Below are 21933 nucleotides of genomic sequence, written 5' to 3'. Positions count from 1 at the left end.
AGTTAAGTTGGTTAGTGTGTGAATGGTGAAACTGGGTAGTGAAGTTTATTAGTGTGCGAATGCTGAAACTGGTGAGCGAAGTTGGTTAGTCTGTGAATCGTGAAACCGGCTAGTGAAACTGCTTAGTGTGTGAATGGTGAAACCGGTGAGTGAAAATGTCTATTGTGTGAATGGTGAAACCGGTTATTGACACTGGTTAGTGTGCAAATGATGAAACCGGTGAGTGAAGCTGGTTAGCGTGTGAATGGTGAAACTGGCTAGTGAAGCTGGTTAGTGTGCGAAAGGTGAAACTGTCTAGTGAAGCTGGTTCGTGTGTGAATGGTGAAACCAGCTGGTAAAACTGCTTAGTGTGTGAATGGTGAAACTGGCGAGTGAAGCTGGTTATTGTGCGAATTGTGAAACTGGCAAATGAAACTGGCTAGTGAAGTTGGTGAATGTGTGAATGGTGAAACCGGATGGTGAAACTGGGTATTGTGCAGATGGTGAGACGGGCTATGGAAACTGGTTAGTGTGCGAATGGTGAAACCGGCGTGTGAAGCTGGCGAGTGTGTGAATGGTGAAACCGACTAGTGAAGCTGGTTCGTGTGTGAATGGTGAAACCAGCTGATAAAACTGCTTAGTGTGTGAATGGTGAAACCGGCGAGTGAAGCTGGCGAGTGTGTGAATGGTGAAACCGACTATTGAAGCTGGTTCGTGTGTGAATGGTGAAACCAGCTGGTAAAACTGCTTAGTGTGTGAATGGTGAAACCTGCTAGTGACGCTGGTTAGTGTGCGAATGTGATAGCGGTAAGTGAAGCTGGTTAGTATGTGAATGGTGAAACCGGTGAATGTCGCTGGTTCGTGTGCGAATGGTGAAACTGGCAAATGAAGCTGGTTAATGTGTGAATGGTGAAACCGGCTAGTGAAACTGGGTAGTGTGTGGATTATGAAACTGGCTAGTGAAGTTGGTGAATGTGTGAATGGCGAAACCGGGTCGAGAAGCTGGGTAGTGTGCAAATGGTGAAACGGGCTATGGAAACTGGTTAGTGTGTGAATGGTGAAACCGTCGAGTGAAGCTGGTTAGTGTGTGAATGCTGAAACTGGCCAGTGAATCTGGTTTGTCTGCAATTGGTAAAACCAGTGAGTGAAGCTGGTTAGTGTGTGAATGGTGAAACCGGCTAGTGAAACTGCTTAGTGTGTGAATGGTGAAACCGGTGAGTGATAATGTCTATTGTGTGAATGGTGAAACCGGCTATTGACACTGGTTAGTGTGCAAATGATGAAACCGGTGAGTGAAGCTGGTTAGCGCGTGAATGGTGAAACTGGCTAGTGAAGCTGGTTAGTGTGCGAAAGGTGAAAGTGACTAGTGAAGCTGGTTAGTGTGCGAATGGTGAAACTGTCTAGTGAAGCTGTTTCGTGTCCGAATTGTCAAACCGGCTAATGAAACTGGTTAGTGTGTGAATGGTGAAACCGGCTAATGAAACTGGTTAGTGTGTGAATTGTGAAAGTGGCTAGTGAAGCTGGTCAGTGTGTGAATGGTATAACCGGCTAGTGAAGCTGGTTAGTGTGTGAATGGTGAAACTGTCTAGTGAAGCTGTTTCGTGTCCGAATTGTCAAACCGGCTAATGAAACTGGTTAGTGTGTGAATGGTGAAACCGGCTAGTGAAACCGGTTAGTGTGTGAATTGTGAAACTGGCTTGTGAAGCTGGTCAGTGTGTGAATGGTATAACCGGCTAGTGAAGCTGGTTAGTGTGTGAATGGTGAAACTGGCTGGTTAAGTTGGTTAGTGTGTGAATGGTGAAACTGGGTAGTGAAGCTCATTAGTGTGCGAATGCTGAAACTGGTGAGTGGAGCTGGTTCGTGTGTGAATGGTGAAACCGGCTAGTGAAACTGGTTAGTGTGTGAATAGTTAAGCTGGCGAGTGAAGCTGGTTAGTGTGTGAACGGTGAAACCGGCTAGTTAAGCTGGTTAGTGTGTGAATGGTCAAACTGGCTAGAGAAGTTGGTTAGTGTGTGAATGGTGAACCTGGTGAGTGAAACTGGTTACCGTGTGAATGGTGAAACCGGCTAGTGGAGCTGGTTAGTGTGTGAATGATGAAATGGGCTAATGAAGCTGGTTACCGTGTGCGAATGGTGAAACTGGTGAGTGAAGTTTGTCAGGTTGTGAATTGTGAACCCGGCTAGTGAAGCTGGTTATTGTGCGAATGGTGAAACCGGCGAGTGAAGTTGGTTAGTGTGTGAATGGTGAAACTGGCTAGTGAAGCTGGTTAGTGTATGAATGGTAAACCGGCTAGTGAAGCTGGTTAGTGTGTGAATGGTGAAACTGTCTAGTGAAGCTGGTTAGGGTATGAATGATGAAAGCGGTGAGTGATACTGGTTAGTGTGTACGTGGTGAAACGGGTGAGTGAAGCTGGTTAGTGTGTTAATGGCAAAACCGGCTCGTGAAGCTGGCTAGTGTGTGAATGGTGAAATAGGCCAGTGAAGCTGGTTAGTGTGTGATTTGTAAAACTGGTGAGTGAAGCTGGTAAGTCTGTGAATGTTGAAACCAGTTAGTGAAACTGCTTAGTGTGTGAATGGTGAAACCGGTGAGTGAAAATGGTTAGTATGTGAATGGTGTAACCGGCTAGTGACATTTGTTATTGTGCGAATGGTGAAAGCGGTGAGTGAAGCTGGTTAGTATGTGAATTGTGAAACCAGTTAGTGAAACTGCTTAGTGTGTGGTTGGTGAAACTGGCTAGTGAAACTGGTTAGTGTGTGAATTGTGAAACTGGCTAGTGCAGCTGGTTAATGTGCGAATGGTGAAGCCGATGAGTGAATCTGGTTAGTGTGTGAATTGTGAAACTGGCTAGTGAAGCTGGATACCGTGTGAATGGTGAAACCGTTGAGTGACGCTAATTAGTGTGTGTATGGTGAAACGGGTGAGTGAAGCTGGTTAGTGTGTGAATCGTGAAACCGGCTAGTGAAGCTGGCTAGTGTGGAAATGTTGAAACCAGTGAGTGAAACTGGTTAGTGTGTGAAAGGTGAATCCGGTGAGTGAAACTGGTTAGTGTGTGAATGGCGAAACTGGCTCGTGAAGCTGGCTAGTGTGTGAATGGTGAAACCGGCCAGTGAATCTGGTTTGTGTGCAATTGGTAAAACCAGTGAGTGAAGCTGATTAGTCTGTGAATGGTGAAACTGCTTAGTGTGTGAATGGTGAAACTGGTGAGTGAAGCTGGTTAGTGTGTGAATGGTGAAACCGGCTAGTGAAGCTGGCTAGTGTGCGAATGGTGAAACCGGTGAGTGAAGGTGGTTGGTGTGTGAATGGTCAAACTGGTGAGTGAAACTGGTTAGTGTGTGAATGGCAAAACCGGTGAGTGAAACTGGTGGTGTGTGAATGGCGGAACCGGCTCGTGAAGCTGGCTAGTGTATGAATGGTGAAACCCATGAGTGAAACTGGTTAGTGTGTGAATGGTGAAACAAGCCAGTGAATCTGGTTTGTGTGCAATTGGTAAAACCAGTGAGTGAATGCTGGTTAGTCTGTGAACGGTGAAACCAGCCAGTGAAACTGGTTAGTGTGTGAATGGTGAAACCGGTGAGTGAAAATGTCTATTGTGTGAATGGAGAAACCGGCTATTGACACTGGTTAGTGTGCAAATGGTGAAACCGGTGAGCGAAGCTGGTTAGCGCGTGAATGGTGAAACTGGCTAGTGAAGCTGTTTAGTGTGTTAATGGTGAAACTGGCTAGTGAAGCTGGTTAGTGTGTGAATGGTGAAACAGCTGAGTGAAGCTGGTTAGTGTGCGATAGGTGAAACTGTCTAGTGAAGCTGGTTAGTGTGTGAATAGTGAAACCGCTGAGTGAAGCTGGTTAGTGTATGAATAGTGAAACCGGTGAGTGAAGCTGGTTAGTGTGCGAATGGTGAAACTGTCTAGTGAAGCTGTTTAGTGTGTGAATGGTGAAACTGGCTAGTGAAGCTGGTTAGTGTACGAAAGGTGAAACTGTCTAGTGAAGCTGGTTAGTATCTGAATAGTGAAACCGGTGAGTGAAGCTGGTTAATGTATGAATAGTGAAACCGGTGAGTGAAGCTGGTTAATGTGCGAATGGTGAAACTGTCTAGTGAAGCTGTTTCGTGTCCGAATTGTCAAACCGGCTAATGAAACTGGTTAGTGTGTGAATGGTGAAAAAGGCTAGTGAAGCTGGTCAGTGTGTGAATGGTATAACCGGCTAGTGAAGCTGTTTAGTGTGTGAATGATGAAACAGCTGAGTGAAGCTGTTTCGTGTCCGAATTGTCAAACATGCTAATGAAACTGGTTAGTGTGTGAATGGTGAAACCAGCTAGTGAAACTGGTTAGTGTGTGAATTGTGAAACGGGGTAGTGAAGCTGGTCAGTGTGTGAATGGTATAACCGGCTAGTGAAGCTGGTTAGTGTGTGAATGGTGAAACTGGCTAGTGAACCTGGTTAGTGTGTGAATGGTGAAACTGGGTAGTGAAGTTCATTAGTGTGCGAATGCTGAAACTGGTGAGTGAAGTTGGTTAGTGTGTGAATGGTGAAACTGGCTAGAGAAGTTGGTTAGTGTGTGAATGGTGAACCTGGTGAGTGAAACTGGTTACCGTGTGAATGGTGAAACCAGCTAGTGCAGCTGGTTAGTGTGTGAATGGTGAAATGGGCGAATGAAGCTGGTTACCGTGTGCGAATGGTGAAACCGGATATTGGAGCTGGTTAGCTTGTGAATTGTGAAACCGACTAGTGAAGCTGGTTAGTGTGTGAATGGTGAAACCGGCTAGTGAAGCTGGTTAGTGTATGAATAGTGAAACCGGTGAGTGAAGCTGGTTATTGTGCAAATGGTGAAACCGGCGAGTGAAGTTGGTTAGTGTTTGAATGGTGAACCCGGTGGATGAAACTGGTTAGTGTGTGAATGGTGAAACTAGCTAATGAAGCTGGTTAGTGTGTGAATGGTAAACCGGCTAGTGAAGCTGGTTAGTGTGTGAATGGTGAAATTGGCTAGTGCAGTTGGTTAGTGTGTGGTTGGTGAAACCGGCTAGTGAAACTGGTTAGTGTGTGAATTATGAAACTGGCTAGTGATGCTGCTTAATGTGCGAATGGTGAAGCCGATGAGTGAATCTGGTTAGTGTGTGAATTGTGAAGTCAGATGGTGAAAATGGGTAGTGTGCGAATGGTGAAACCCGCTATGGAATCTGGTTAGTGTTTCAATGTTGAAACCGGCTTGTGAAGCTGGTTAGTGTGTAAATGGTGAAACCGGCTAGTGAAGCTGGTTAGTGTGTGAATGCTGAAACTGGCGAATGAAGCTGGTTAGCGTGTGAATGGTGAAACCGGCTAGTGAAACTGGGTAGTGTGTGGATTATGAAACTGGTTAATGAAGTTGGTGAATGTGTGAATGGTGAAACCGGATGGTGAAACTGGGTAGTGTGCAAATGGTGAAACGGGCTAATGAAACTGGTTAGTCTGCAAATGGTGAAACCGTCGAGTGAAGCTGGTGAGTGTGTGAATGGTGAAACCGGCTAGTGAAGCTGGTTAGAGTGTGAATGGTGAAACCGGTGAGTGACGCTAGTTAGTGTGTGAATGGTGAAACGGGTGAGTGGAGCTGGTTAATGTGTGAATGGTGAAACTGGCTGGTGAAGCTGGTTAGTGTGTGATTGGTGAAACGGGTGAGTGAAGCTGGTTAGTGTGTGAATGGTGAAAGCGGCTAGTGAAACTGTTGAGTGTGTGAATGGTGAAAGCAGTGAGTGAAGCTGGTTAGCGTGTGAATGGTGAAACCGGCTAGTGAAACTGGTTAGTGTGCGAATCATGCAACCAGTGAATGAAACTGGTTCGTGTGTGAATGGTGAAACAGGCGAGTGAAGCTGGTTAGTGTGTGAATCGTGAAACTGGCTAGTGAAACTCATTAGTGTGCGAATGCTGAAACTGGTGAGTGGAGTTGGTTCGTGTGTGAATGGTGAAACCGCCTAGTGAAACTGGTTAGCGTGTGAATAGTTAAGCCGGTGAGTGAAGGTGGTTAGTATGTGAATGGTGAAACCGGCTGGTGAAGTCGGTAGTAAGGACTTGAGTAGGGAGAGTGAGGCAGTGAGAAGGGAGAGTGACAGCATTCTAACTAGGAGAGTGAGGAGTGAGTGACAGCATTCGACCTGAGGCAGTGAGCAGGGAAAGTAACTTCATTCAACTGAGGCATTGAGGAGGGAGAGTGACTTCATTCTAACTGAGTTAGTGAGGAGGGAGAGAGACTTCATTCAACTGAGGCAGTGAGGGAGAGTGAGAGCATTCTAACTGAGTTAGTGAGGAGGGAGAGTGACTTCATTCTAATGAGGCAGTGAGGAGGGAGAGTGACAGCATTCTAATGAGGCAGTGAGGAGGGAGTGTGACAGCATTCTAACTGAGGAAGTGAGGAGGGAGAGAGACTTCATTCTAACTGAGGCAATGAGGAGGGACAGTGACTTCATTCTAACTGAGGAAGTGAGGAGGGAGAGTGACAGCATTCTAACTGAGGCAATGAGGAGGGAGAGAGACTTCATTCTAACTGAGGCATTGAAGAGGGAGAGTGACTTCATTCTAATGAGGCAGTGAGGAGGGAGAGTGACAGCATTCTAACTGAGGCAATGAGGAGGGAGAGTGACTTCATTCTAACTGAGGCAGTGAGAAAGGAGAGTGACAGAACTCGAACTGAGCAAGTCAGGATGGAGAGTGATAGCATTCTAACTGAGCCAGTGAGGAGGGAGTGTGACAGTTTTCTAACTGAGGCAGTGAGGAGGGAGTGTGACAGCATTCTAACTGAGGCAGTGAGGTGGGAGAGTGACTTCATTCTAACTGACTAAGTGAGGAGGGAGTGTGACAGCATTCTAAGGAAGTATGTAGGGAGAGTGAGAGCATTCTAATGGGGCAATGATATGGGAGAGTGAGCGCATTTGAACTGTGGCAGTGAGAAAGGAGTGTGCCTTCATTCTACTGGGGCAATGAGGAGTGAGAGTTAGAGCATTCTTAGTAAGGAAGTGAGGAGGGAGAGTGACAGCATTCTAACTGAGGTTGTGAGGAGGGAAAGTAACTTCATTCAATTGAGGCAGTGAGATTTGAGAGTGAGAGCATTCTGACAGAGGCAGTGAGGAGTGAGAGTGGCAGCATTCTAACTGAGGTTGTGAGGAGGGAGAGTGACAGCATTCTAACTGATGCAGTGGGGATCGAGAGCGACTTCATTCTAACTGAAGCAATGAGGAGGGAGAGTGACTTCATTCTAATGAGGCAGTGATGAGCGAGATTGACACCAATCTAACTGAGGTTGTGAGGAGAGATAGTGACTTCATTCAAAATGTGGCAGTGAGAATGGAGGGTGACAGCATTCTAACTGAGGGAGTGAGTAGGGAGAGTGAGAGGATTCTAACTGAGGCATTGTGGAGGGAGAGTGACTTCATTTTAATTAGTCAATTAGGATGAAGAGTGACAGCATTCTAACTGAGGGAGTGAGGAGGGAATATGACAGCACTCGAACTGAGAAGTGAGGAGGGATTGTGTGAGCATTCTAATTCAGGCACTGAGGAGGGAGACTGACAGCATTCTAACTGAGGCACTGAGGAGGAGTGTGAGAGCATTGTAATGAGGCAGTGAGAAGGGAGTGTGACAGCATTCTAACTTGAGGCAGTGAGGAAGGAGAGTGATTTCATTCTAATGAGGCAGTGAGAAGGGAGTTTGACAGCATTCTAACTGAGGCAGTGAGGAGGGAGAGTGACTTCATTCTAACTGAGGTTGTGAGGAGGGAGAGTGACTTCATTCTAACTGAGGTTGTGGGGAGGGAGAGTGACTTCATTCTAACTGATGCAGTGGGGATCAAGAGCGACTTCATTATAATGAGGCAGTGAGGAGGGAGAGTGACAGCATTCTTACTGAGGCAGTGAGGAGGAGTGTGAGAGCATTCTAACTGAAGGAGTGAGCAGGGAGAGTGTCAGCATTCGAACTATCGGAGTGAGTAGGAGAGTGACAGCTCTCAAACTGAGGGAGTGAGGAGGGAGAGTGACTTCATTCTAACTGACGCGGAGAGGAGGGAGAGTGACAGCATTCTAACTGAGATACTGCGGAGTGAGAGTGGCTGCATTCTAACTGAGGCATTGAGGAGGGAGAGTGACTTCATTCAAACTGAAGGAGTGAAGAGTGAGAGTGACAGCATTATAACAGAGGCGGTGAGAAGGGAGGATGACTTTATTCTAACTGAGGCAGTGGGAAGGGAGAGTGACAGCATTCTAACTGAGGTTGTGAGGAGCAAGAGTGTCTTCAATCAAACTGAGGCAGTGAAAAGCCTGTAGGACAGAATTCTAACTGAGGCAATGAGGAGGGAGACTGACTTCATTCTAATGAGGCAGTGAGGAGCAAAATTGACAGCATTCTAACTGAGGCAGTGAGGAGCAAGCGTGTCTTCAATCAAATTGAGGCAGTGAGAAGGGAGAGTGACAGTAATCTAACTGAGGCACTGAGGAGAGAGAGTGAGAGCATTCTATCTGATGAAGTGAGGAGGGAGAGTGACAGCATTCTAACTGAATGAGTGAGGAGTGAGAGTGACAGCACTCGAACTATGGAAGTGAGGAGGGAGAGTGACAGCACTCGAACTGAGGGAGTGAGGAGGGAGAGTGTCAGCATTCTAATGAGGCAATGAGAAGGAAGAGGGACAGCATTCCAACTGAGGCAGAGAGGAAGGTGGGTGACAGCATTCTAACTGAGGCATTGAGGAGGGAGAGTGACTTCATTCGAACTGAAGGAGTGAAGAGTGAGGGTGACAGCATTCTAACTGAGGCAGTGAGGAGGGAGAATGACTTTACTCTAACTGAGGCAGTGATAAGGTAGAGTGAGAGCATTCTAACTGAGGGAATGATGAGGTAGTGTGAGAGCATTCTAACTGACGCAGTGAGGTGGGAGAGTGACTTCATTCCATCTGAGGCAGTGAGGAGGGAATGTGACAGCATTCTAACTGAGGCACTGAGGATGGCGAGTGACAGCATTCTAACTCAAGGTGTGAGGAGGGACATCATTCAAACTGACCCAGTGAGAATTCTAATTGAGTCAGTGAGGATGGAGAGTGACTTCATTCAATTGAAGGAGTGAGGAGGGAGAGCGACAGCATCCTAACTGAGGCAGTGAGAAGGGAGTGTGCCTTCATTCTAATGAGGCAGTGAGGAGGGAGAGTGGCTTCATTCTAACTGAGGCAGCGAGGAGCAAGAGTTTCTTCAATCAGATTGAGGCAGTGAGAAGGGAGAGTGACAGAATTCTAACTGAGGCCATGCGGAGAGACAGTGAGAGCATTCTACCTAGTGCAGTGAGGAGGGAGAGTGACAGCATTCTAACTGAGGCAGTGAGGAGGGACAGCGACTTCATTCTAATGAGGCAGTGAGGAGGGGGAGTGACAGCATTCTAACTGAGGCAGTGAGGAGGGAGAGAGACTTCATTCTTACTGAGGCAGCGAGGAGCGAGAGTGACTTCAATCAAACTGAGGCAGTGAGAAGGGTGAAGGACAGAATTCTAACTGAGGCACAAAGGAGGAAGAGTAAGAGCATTCTAACTGAGCCAGTGAGGAGGGAGAGCAATTTCATTCTAATTCAGGCACTAAGGAGGGAGAGTGACAGCATTCTAACTGAGGAAATGAGTAGGGAGTGTGATAGCATTCTAACTGAGGCAGTGAAGAGGGAGAAGGACAGCATTTTATCTGAGGCACTGTGGAGGAAGTGTGACAGCATTCTAACTGAATGAGTGAGGAGGGAGAGTGACAGCACTCGAACTATGGGAGTGAGGAGGGAGAGTGACAGCATTCTAACTGAGGCTCTGACGAGGGAGAGAGACAGCATTCTAACTGAGGATGTGGAGAGGGAGAGTTAGAGCATTCTAATTGAGGTAGTGAGGGGTGAGGGTGACAGCATTCTAACTGAGGGAGTGTGGAGTGAGATTGAAATCATTCAGTTGAAGGAGTGAGGAGGGAGAGTGACAGCATTCTAACTGAGGCAGTGAGAAGGGAGAGTGACTGCATTCTAACTGAAGCAATGAGGAGGATGACTGACTTTATTCTAACTCATGCAGTGAGGAGGGAGAGTGACTTCATTCTAACTGAGGCAGCGAGGAGCAAGAGTTTCTTCAATCAAACTGAGGCAGTGAAAAGGGAGAGTGTCAGAATTCTAACTGAGGCACTGAGGAGAGAGAGTTACAGCATTCTAACTGAGGGAGTGAGCAGGGAGAGTGACAGCATTCTAACTGAGGGAGTGAGGAGTGAGAGTGATTGCATTCTAACTGAGGCAGTGAGGAGGGACAGTGACAGCATTCTAACTGAGGGAGTGAGTATGGAGAGTGAGAGCATTCTAACTGAGGCAGTGAGGAGTGAGAGTGACAGCATTCTAACTGAGGCAGTGAGGAGGGACAGTGACAGTATTCTAACTGAGGGAGTGAGTATGGAGAGTGAGAGCATTCTAACTGAGGCAGTGAGGAGTGAGAGTGGAAGCATTCTCACTGAGGCAGTGAGGAGGGAGAGTGACTTCATTCAATTGAGGCAGTGAGAATGGAGAGGGACAGCCTTGTAATGGGGCATTGACGTGGGAGGGTGAGTGAATTCTAACTGTGGCAGTGAGAAGGGAGTGTGCCTTCATTCTAATGGGGCATTGAGGAGGGAGAGAGGGAGCATCCTAACTGAGGCCCTGAGGATGGAAAGTGACAGCATTCTAAAAGAGGGAGTGAGGAGTGAGAGTGACTGCATTCTAACTGAGGCAATGAGCAGGGAGAGTGACAGCATTCTAACTGAGGCAGTGAGGAGGGCAAGTGACTTCATTCTAATGAGGCAGTGAGGAGGGAGGGTGACAGCATTCTAACTGAGGCAGTGAGGAGGGCAAGTGACTTCATTCTAACTGAGGCAGTGAGGAGGGAGAGTGACTTAATTCTAACTGATGCAATGGGGATCGAGAGCGACCTCATTCTAATGAGGCAGTGAAGAGGGAGAGTGACAGCATTCTAACTGAGGCAATAAGGATGGAGAGTGACTTCATTCTAAAGAGGCAGTCAGGAGTGAGATTGACAGCAATCTAACTGAGGTTGTGAGGAGGGAGGGTTACTTCGTTCTAACTGAGGCAGCGAGGAGCAAGAGTGTCTTCAATCAAACTGAGGCAGTGAGAAGGGTGAGTGACAGAATTCTAACTAATGTACTGAGGAGGTAGAGTGAGAGCATTCTAACTGATGCAGCGGGGAGGGAGAGTGACAGCATTTTAACTGAGGCCAAGAGGAGGGAGAGTGATTTCATTCTAATGAGGCAGTGAGGAGGGAGAATGACAGCATTCTAATTGAGGGAGTGAGGAGTGGGAGTGAGAGCATTCTAACTGAGGCATTGTGGAGGGAGAGTGTCTTCATTCTAATTAGGCAATGAGGATGAAGAGTGACAGCATTCTAACTGAGGGAGTGAGGAGCGAGTGTGATAGCAGTCGAACTGAGCGAGTGAGGAGGGAATGTGAGAGCATTCTAACTGAGGGAGAGAGGAGAGAGAGAGACAGCATTCTAACTAAGGCTGTGAGTAGGGAAAATGAGAGCATTCTAACTGAGGCATTGAGGATGGAGAGTGACCGCATTCAAACTGGGGCAGTGAGGAGGGTGATTGATAGCATTCTAACTGAGGTGGTGAGGAAGGAGAGTGACAGCATTCTAACTGAGGTGGTGAGGAGGGAGAGTGACAGCATTCTAACTGAGGCAATGAGGAGGGAGAGTGACTTCATTCTAAAGAGGCAGTCAGGAGCGACATTGACAGCAATCTAACTGAGGTTGTGAGAAGGGAGAGTGACTGCATTCTAACTGAGACAGCGAGGAGCAAGAGTGTCTTTAATCAAAGTGAGGCGGTGAGAAGGGTGAGTGACAGAATTCTAACTGAGGTACTGAGGAGGGAGAGTGAGAGCATTCTAACTGAGGCCAAGAGGAGGGAGAGTGATTTCATTCTAATGAGGCAGTGAGGATGGAGAGTAAAAGCATTCTAATTGTGGGAGAGAGGAGTGAGAGTGAGAGCATTCTAACTGAGGCATTGTGGAGGGAGAGTGACAGCATTCTAACTGAGGCAGTGAGGAGGGAGAGTGACAGCATTCTAACTGAGGCATTGTGGAGGGAGAGTGACAGCATTCTAACTGAGGCAGTGTGGAGGGAGAGTGACAGAATTCGAACTAAGGCATTATGGAGGGAGAGTAACTTCATTCTAATTAGGCAATGAGGATGGAAAGAGACAGCATTCTAACTGAGGGAGTGAGGAGCGAGTGTGGTAGCACTCGAACTGAGCGAGTGAAGAGGGAGTGTGAGAGCATTCTAATTCAGGCAGTGAGGAGGGAGAATGACAGCATTCTAACTGAGGCAGTGAGGAGGGAGTGTGACAGCATTCTAACTGAGGCAGAGGAGGGAGTGTGACAGCATTCTAACTGAGGCAGTGAGTAGGGAGGGTGACAGCATTCTAACTGAGTCAGTGAGGAGGGAGTGTGACAGCATTCTAACTGAAGCAGTGAGGAGGGAGTGTGACAGCATTCTAACTGAGGCAGTGAGTAGGGAGGGTGACAGCATTCTAACTGAGGCAGTGAGGAGGGATAGTGATAGCATTCTAACTGAGGCAGTGAGGAGGGAGAGAGACAGCATTCTAACTGAGGCAGTGAGGAGGGAGAGTGACAGCATTCTAACTGAGGCAGTGAGGAGGGAGTGTGATAGCATTCTAACTGAGGCAGTGAGGGGGGAGAGAGACAGCATTCTAACTGAGGCAGTGAGGAGGGAGAGAGACAGCATTCTAACTGAGGCAGTGTAGGAGGGAGAGTGACAGCATTCTAACTGAGGCAGTGAGGAGGGAGAGTTAGAGCATTCTAACTGAGGCAGTGTAGGAGGGAGAGTGACAGAACTCTAAGTGATGCAGTGAGGATGGCGAGTGACTGCATTCTAAATGAGGGAGTGAGGAGGGAGATTGACAGCATTCTAACTGAGGCAGTGAGGAGGGAGTGTGACAGCATTCTAACTGAAGGAGAGAGGAGGGAGATTGATAGCACTCGAACTGAGGGAGTGAGGAGGGAGAGCGACAGCATTCTAACTGAGGCAGTGAGAAGGGAGTGTGCCTTCATTATAATGAGACAGTGAGAAGGGAGAGTGACCACATTCTAACGGGGCAGTGCGCAGGGTGAGTGATGGCATTCTAACTGAGGCAGTGAGGAGGGAGAGTGACATTATTCAATTGAGGGAGTGAGGAGGGAGTGTGACAGCATCTTAACTGAATCAGTGAGAAGGGAGAGTGAGAGCATTCTAATGGGACAATGAGGAGTGACAGTGAGAGCACGCTAAGTGAGGCAGTGAGGAGGGAGTGTGACAGCATTCTAATTGAGGCATTGTGGAGGGAGAGTGACTTCATTCTAATTATGCAATGAGGACGGGGAGTGACAGCATTCTAACTGAGGCAGTGAGAAGGGAGTGTGCCTTCATTCTAATGAGACAGTGAGAAGGGAGAGTGACCACATTCTAACTGGGGCAGTGCGCAGGGTGAGTGATGGCATTCTAACTGAGCGAGTGAGGAGGGAGAGTGACAGCATTCTAAATGAGGCAGTGAGTAGGGAGAGTGACTTCATTCAATTGAGGCAGTGAGGAGGGGGAGAAAGAGCATCCTAACTGAGGCAGTGAGAAGGGACAGTGACAGCATTCGAGCTGAGGTACTGAGGAGGAGGTGTGACAGCATTCTAAGTGAGGCAGTGTGGATGTCGAGTGTGAGCATTCTAACTGAAGCACTGAGGAGGGAGAGTGACAGAATTCTAAGTGAGGCAGTGAAGATGGTGAGTGACTGCATTCTAACTGAGGGAGTGAGGAGGGAGATTGACAACATTCTAACTAAGGCAGTGAGGAGGGAGCGTGACAGCATTCTAAATGAGGCACTGAGGAGGGAGAGAGACAGCAATCTAATTGAACTTGTGGGGAGGGAGAGTAAGAGCATTCTAACTGAGGCAGTGAGGCGTGAGAGTGACAGCATTCTAACTGAGGCAATAAGGAGGGAGAGTGACTTAATTCTAAAGAGGCAGTCAGGAGTGAGATTGACAGCAATCTAACTGTGGTTGTGAGGAGGGAGGGTTACTTCGTTCTAACTGAGGCAGCGAGGAGCAAGAGTGTCTTCAATCAAACTGAGGCAGTGAGAAGGGTGAGTGACAGAATTCTAACTAATGTACTGAGGCGGTAGAGTGAGAGCATTCTAACTGATGCAGTGAGGAGGGAGAGTGACAGCATTTTAACTGAGGCCAAGAGGAGGGAGAGTGATTGCATTCTAATGAGGCAGTGAGGAGGGAGAATGACAGCATTCTAATTGAGGGAGTGAGGAGTGGGAGTGAGAGCATTCTAACTGAGGCATTGTGGAGGGAGAGTATCTTCATTCTAATTAGGCAATGAGGATGAAGAGTGACAGCATTCTAACTGAGGGAGTGAGGAGCGAGTGTGATAGCAGTCGAACTGAGCGAGTGAGGAGCGAATGTGAGAGCATTCTAACTGAGGGAGAGAGGAGAGAGAGAGACAGCATTCTAACTGAGGCTGTGAGTAGGGAAAATGAGAGCATTCTAACTGAGGCAGTGAGGATGGAGAGTGACCGCATTCAAACTGGGGCAGTGAGGAGGGTGATTGATAGCATTCTAACTGAGGTGGTGAGGAAGGAGAGTGACAGCATTCTAACTGAGGCAATAAGGAGGGAGAGTGACTTCATTCTAAAGAGGCAGTCAGGTGCGACATTGACAGCAATCTAACTGAGGTTGTGAGAAGGGAGAGTGACTGCACTCTAACTGAGACAGCGAGGAGCAAGAGTGTCTTTAATCAAAGTGAGGCGGTGAGAAGGGTGAGTGACAGAATTCTAACTGAGGTACTGAGGAGGGAGAGTGAGAGCATTCTAACTGATGCAGTGAGGAGGGAGAGAGACAGCATTTTAACTGAGGCCAAGAGGAGTGAGAGTGATTTCATTCTAATGAGGCAGTGAGGATGGAGAGTAAAAGCATTCTAATTGTGGGAGAGAGGAGTGAGAGTGAGAGCATTCTAACTGAGGCATTGTGGAGGGAGAGTGACAGCATTCTAACTGAGGCAGTGAGGAGGGAGAGTGACAGCATTCTAACTGAGGCAGTGAGGAGGGAGAGTGACAGCATTCTAACTGAGGCAGTGAGGAGGGAGAGTGACAGCATTCTAACTAAGGCATTGTGGAGGGAGAGTGACAGCATTCTAACTGAGGCAGTGAGGAGGGAGAGTGACAGCATTCTTACTGAGGCAGTGAGCAGGGAGAGTGACAGAATTCGAACTAAGGCATTATGGAGGGAGAGTAACTTCATTCTAATTAGGCAATGAGGATGGAGAGAGACAGCATTCTAACTGAGGGAGTGAGGAGCGAGTGTGGTAGCACTCGATCTGAGCGAGTGAAGAGGGAGTGTGAGAGCATTCTAATTCAGGCAGTGAGGAGGGAGTGTGACAGCATTCTAACTGAGTCAGTGAGGAGGGAGTGTGACAGCATTCTAACTGAGTTAGTGAGGAGGGAGAGTGACTTCATTCTGACTGAGGCAGTGAGGAGGGAGAGTGTGACAGCATTCTAACTGAGGCAGTGAGTACGGAGGGTGACAGCATTCTAACTGAGGCAGTGAGGAGGGAGAGTGATAGCATTCTAACTGAGGCAGTGAGGAGGGAGAGAGACAGCATTCTAACTGAGGCAGTGAGGAGGGAGAGAGTCAGCATTCTAACTGAGGCAGTGAGGAGGGAGAGTGTGACAGCATTCTAACTGAGGCAGTGAGTACGGAGGGTGACAGCATTCTAACTGAGGCGGTGAGGAGGGAGTGTGACAGCATTCTAACTGAGGCAGTGAGGAGGGAGAGTTACAGCATTCTAACTGAGGGAGTGAGGAGGGAGAGTGTGACAGCATTCTAACTGAGGGAGTGAGGAGGGAGAGTGATAGCATTCTAACTGAGGCAGTGAGGAGGGAGAGTGACAGCATTCTGACTGAGGCAGTGAGGAGGGAGAGTTAGAGCATTCTAACTGAGGCAGTGAGGAGGGAGAGTTAGAGCATTCTAACTGAGGCAGTGAGGAGGGAGAGTTAGAGCATTCTAACTGAGGCAGTGAGGAGGGAGAGTGACAGAATTCTAAGTGAGGCAGTGAGAATGGCGAGTGACTGCATTCTAACTGAGGGAGTGAGGAGGGAGAGTGACAGAATTCTAACTGAAGCACTGAGGAGGGAGAGTGACAGAATTCTAAGTGAGGCAGTGAAGATGGTGAGTGACTGCATTCTAACTGAGGGAGTGAGGAGGGAGATTGACAGCATTCTAACTAAGGCAGTAAGGAGGGAGAGTTACAGCATTCTAACTGAGGGAGTGAGGAGGGAGATTGACAGCATTCTAACTGAAGGAGAGAGGAGGGAGAGTGATAGCACTCGAACTTAGGGAGTGAGGAGGGAGAGCGACAGCATTCTAACTGAGGAAGTGAGGAGGGAGAGTGAGAGCATTCTAATGAGGCAATGAGGATGGAGAGTGACAGCATTCTAACTGAGGCAGTGAGGAGGGAGAGTGACATTATTCAATTGAGGGAGTGAGGAGGGAGTGTGACAGCATCTTAACTGAATCAGTGAGAAGGGAGAGTGAGAGCATTCTAATGGGACAATGAGGAGTGACAGTGAGAGCACGCTAAGTGAGGCAGTGAGGAGGGAGTGTGACAGCATTCTAATTGAGGCATTGTGGAGGGAGAGTGACTTCATTCTAATTATGCAATGAGGACGGGGAGTGACAGCATTCTAACTGAGGCAGTGAGAATGGCGAGTGACTGCATTCTAACTGAGGGAGTGAGGAGGGAGATTGACAGCATTCTAACTGAGGCAGTGAGGAGGGAGAGTTACAGCATTCTAACTGAGGGAGTGAGGAGGGAGATTGACAGCACTCGAACTGAGAAGTGAGGAGGGATTGTGTGAGCATTCTAATTCAGGCACTGAGGAGGGAGACTGACAGCATTCTAACTGAGGCACTGAGGAGGAGTGTGAGAGCATTGTAATGAGGCAGTGAGAAGGGAGTGTGACAGCATTCTAACTTGAGGCAGTGAGGAAGGAGAGTGATTTCATTCTAATGAGGCAGTGAGAAGGGAGTTTGACAGCATTCTAACTGAGGCAGTGAGAATGGCGAGTGACTGCATTCTAACTGAGGGAGTGAGGAGGGAGATTGACAGCATTCTAACTGAGGCAGTGAGGAGGGAGAGTTACAGCATTCTAACTGAGGGAGTGAGGAGGGAGATTGACAACATTCTAACTGAAGGAGAGAGGAGGGAGAGTGATAGCACTCGAACTGAGGGAGTGAGGAGGGAGAGCGACAGCATTCTAACTGAGGAAGTGAGGAGGGAGAGTGAGAGCATTCTAATGAGGCAATGAGGATGGAGAGTGACAGCATTCTAACTGAGGCAGTGAGGAGGGAGAGTGACATTATTCAATTGAGGGAGTGAGGAGGGAGTGTGACAGCATCTTAACTGAATCAGTGAGAAGGGAGAGTGAGAGCATTCTAATGGGACAATGAGGAGTGACAGTGAGAGCACGCTAAGTGAGGCAGTGAGGAGGGAGTGTGACAGCATTCTAATTGAGGCATTGTGGAGGGAGAGTGACTTCATTCTAATTATGCAATGAGGACGGGGAGTGACAGCATTCTAACTGAGGCAGTGAGAAGGGAGTGTGCCTTCATTCTAATGAGACAGTGAGAAGGGAGAGTGACCACATTCTAACTGGGGCAGTGCGCAGGGTGAGTGATGGCATTCTAACTGAGCGAGTGAGGAGGGAGAGTGACAGCATTCTAAATGAGGCAGTGAGTAGGGAGAGTGACTTCATTCAATTGAGGCAGTGAGGAGGGGGAGAAAGAGCATCCTAACTGAGGCAGTGAGAAGGGACAGTGACAGCATTCGAGCTGAGGTACTGAGGGAGAGTTATATCATTCTAGTTGAGGCAGTGAGGAGGGAGTTTAACAGCATTCTAACTGAGGTCAAGAGGAGGGAGAGTGACTTCATTCTAATGAGGCAGTGAGGATGGACAGTGACAGCATTCTAACTGAGGGAATGAGGAGGAGGTGTGACAGCATTCTAACTGAGGGAGTGAGGAGTGAGAGTGACAGCATTCTAACTGAGGGAGTGAGGAGTGAGAGTGACAGCATTCTAACTGAGGCAGTGAGGAGGGTGAGTGACAGCATTCTAACTGAGGGAGTGAGGAGTGAGAGTGACAGCATTCTAACTGAGGGGGTGAGGAGTGAGAGTGACAGCATTCTAACTGAGGGAGTGAGGAGTGAGAGTGGCAGCATTCTAGCTGAGGGAGTGAGGAGGTAGTGTATCAGCACTAGTTGATTCGGGATAGTGACAGCTTTCTTACTGCGGGAGTGAGCAGGAAGAGAGACATCATTCTAACTGGGGTACTGAGGAGGGAGAGTTTCATCATTCTAAATGAGGTGGTGAGGTGGGAGAGTGACAGTATTCTTACTGAGGCATTGTGGAGGGAGAGTGACTTCATTCTAATTAGGCACTGAGGAGGGAGAGTGACATCATTCTAACTGAGGCATTGTGGAGGGAGTGTGACAGCATTCTAACTGAGGCATTGTGGAGGGAGAGTGACAGCATTCTAACTGAGGGAGTGAGGAGTGAGAGTGACAGCATTCTAACTGAGGCAGTGAGAAGTGAGAGTGACAGCATTCTAACTGAGGCATTGTGGAGGGATAGTGACAGCATTCTAACTGAGGCATTGTGGAGGGATAGTGACAGCATCATAACTGAGGCAGTGAAGAGGGAGAGTGACAGCATTCTAATTGAGGCAGTGAGAAGTGAGAGTGACAGCATTCTAACTGAGGCAGTGAGGAGTGAGAGTGACAGCATTCTAACTGAGGGAGTGAGGAGTGAGAGTGACAGCATTCTAACTGAGGCAGTGAGGAGTGAGAGTGACAGCATTCTAACTGAGGGAGTGAGGAGTGAGAGTGACAGCATTCTAACTGAGGGAGTGAGGAGTGAGAGTGACAGCATTCTAGCTGAGGGAGTGAGGAGGTAGTGTATCAGCACTAGTTGATTCGGGATAGTGACAGCTTTCTTACTGCGGGAGTGAGCAGGAAGAGAGACATCATTCTAACTGGGGTACTGAGGAGGGAGAGTTTCATCATTCTAAGTGAGGTGGTGAGGTGGGAGAGTGACAGTATTTTTACTGAGGCATTGTGGAGGGAGAGTGACTTCATTCCAATTAGGCACTGAGGAGGGAGAGTGACATCATTCTCACTGAGGCAGTGAGGAGTGAGAGTGACAGCATTCTAACTGAGGGAGTGAGGAGTGAGAGTGACAGCATTCTAACTGAGGGAGTGAGGAGTGAGAGTGACAGCATTCTAACTGAGGCAGTGAGGAGGGAGAGTGACAGCATTCCAACTGAGGGAGTGAGGAGTGAGAGTGACAGCATTCTAACTGAGGGTGTGAGGAGTGAGAGTGACAGCATTCTAACTGAGGGAGTGAGGAGTGAGAGTGACAGCATTCTAGCTGAGGGAGTGAGGAGGTAGTGTATCAGCACTAGTTGATTCGGGATAGTGACAGCTTTCTTACTGCGGGAGTGAGCAGGAAGAGAGACATCATTCTAACTGGGGTACTGAGGAGGGAGAGTTTCATCATTCTAAATGAGGTGGTGAGGTGGGAGAGTGACAGTATTCTTACTGAGGCAATGAGGAGGGAGAATGACAGTATTCTTACTGAGGCATTGTGGAGGGAGAGTGACTTCATTCTAATTATGCAATGAGGATGGGGAGTGACAGCATTCTAACTGAGGCAGTGAGGATGGCGAGTGACTGTATTCTAACTGTGGGAGTGAGGAGGGAGAGTGAGAGCATTCTAACTGAGGCAGTGAGGAGGGAGAGTGAGAGCATTCTAACTGAGGCATTGTGGAGGGATAGTGACAGCATTCTAACTGAAGGAGTGAGGAGAGACAGTGACAGCATTCTAACTGAGGCATTGTGGAGGGATAGTGACAGCATTCTAACTGAGGCAGTGAGGAGGGAGAGTGACAGCATTCTAACTGAGGCAGTGAGAAGTGAGAGTGACAGCATTCTAACTGAGGCAGTGAGGAGTGAGAGTGACAGCATTCTAACTGAGGCAGTGAGGAGTGAGAGTGACAGCATTCTAACTGAGGGAGTGAGGAGTGAGAGTGACAGCATTCTAACTGAGGGAGTGAGGAGTGAGAGTGACAGCATTCTAACTGAGGGAGTGAGGAGTGAGAGTGACAGCATTCTAACTGAGGGAGTGAGGAGTGAGAGTGACAGCATTCTAACTGAGGCAGTGAGGAGGGAGAGTGACAGCATTCTAACTGAGGGAGTGAGGAGTGAGAGTGACAGCATTCTAACTGAGGGAGTGAGGAGTGAGAGTGACAGCATTCTACCTGAGGGAGTGAGGAGTGAGAGTGATAGCATTCTAACTGAGGGAGTGAGGAGTGAGAGTGACAGCATCCTAACTGAGGGAGTGAGGAGTGAGAGTGACAGCATTCTAACTGAGGGAGTGAGGAGTGAGAGTGACTTCATTCAACTGAGGCAGTGAGGTGGGAGAGTGACAGCATTCTAACTGAGGCAGTGAGGAGGGAGAGTGACAGCATTCTAACTGAGGCAGTGAGGATGGCGAGTGACTGTATTCTAACTGTGGGAGTGAGGAGGGAGAGTGAGAGCATTCTAACTGAGGCAGTGAGGAGGGAGAGTGACAGAATTCTAAGTGAGGCAGTGAGAATGGCGAGTGACTGCATTCTAACTGAGGGAGTGAGGAGGGAGAGTGACAGAATTCTAACTGAAGCACTGAGGAGGGAGAGTGACAGAATTCTAAGTGAGGCAGTGAAGATGGTGAGTGACTGCATTCTAACTGAGGGAGTGAGGAGGGAGATTGACAGCATTCTAACTAAGGCAGTGAGGAGGGAGAGTTACAGCATTCTAACTGAGGGAGTGAGGAGGGAGATTGACAGCATTCTAACTGAAGGAGAGAGGAGGGAGAGTGATAGCACTCGAACTGAGGGAGTGAGGAGGGAGAGCGACAGCATTCTAACTGAGGAAGTGAGGAGGGAGAGTGAGAGCATTCTAATGAGGCAATGAGGATGGAGAGTGACAGCATTCCAACTGAGGCAGTGAGGAGGGAGAGTGACATTATTCAATTGAGGGAGTGAGGAGGGAGTGTGACAGCATCTTAACTGAATCAGTGAGAAGGGAGAGTGAGAGCATTCTAATGGGACAATGAGGAGGGAGATTGACAGCATTCTAACTGAGGCAGTGAGGAGGGAGAGTTACAGCATTCTAACTGAGGGAGTGAGGAGGGAGATTGACAGCATTCTAACTGAAGGAGAGAGGAGGGAGAGTGATAGCACTCGAACTGAGGGAGTGAGGAGGGAGAGCGACAGCATTCTAACTGAGGAAGTGAGGAGGGAGAGTGAGAGCATTCTAATGAGGCAATGAGGATGGAGAGTGACAGCATTCTAACTGAGGCAGTGAGGAGGGAGAGTGACATTATTCAATTGAGGGAGTGAGGAGGGAGTGTGACAGCATCTTAACTGAATCAGTGAGAAGGGAGAGTGAGAGCATTCTAATGGGACAATGAGGAGTGACAGTGAGAGCACGCTAAGTGAGGCAGTGAGGAGGGAGTGTGACAGCATTCTAATTGAGGCATTGTGGAGGGAGAGTGACTTCATTCTAATTATGCAATGAGGACGGGGAGTGACAGCATTCTAACTGAGGCAGTGAGAAGGGAGTGTGCCTTCATTCTAATGAGACAGTGAGAAGGGAGAGTGACCACATTCTAACTGGGGCAGTGCGCAGGGTGAGTGATGGCATTCTAACTGAGCGAGTGAGGAGGGAGAGTGACAGCATTCTAAATGAGGCAGTGAGTAGGGAGAGTGACTTCATTCAATTGAGGCAGTGAGGAGGGGGAGAAAGAGCATCCTAACTGAGGCAGTGAGAAGGGACAGTGACAGCATTCGAGCTGAGGTACTGAGG

Source organism: Cetorhinus maximus, chromosome 9, assembly GCF_964194155.1.
Source record: "Cetorhinus maximus chromosome 9, sCetMax3.hap1.1, whole genome shotgun sequence".
Classification (NCBI taxonomy): domain Eukaryota; kingdom Metazoa; phylum Chordata; class Chondrichthyes; order Lamniformes; family Cetorhinidae; genus Cetorhinus; species Cetorhinus maximus.
Note: the sequence above shows the minus strand (reverse complement) of the source record.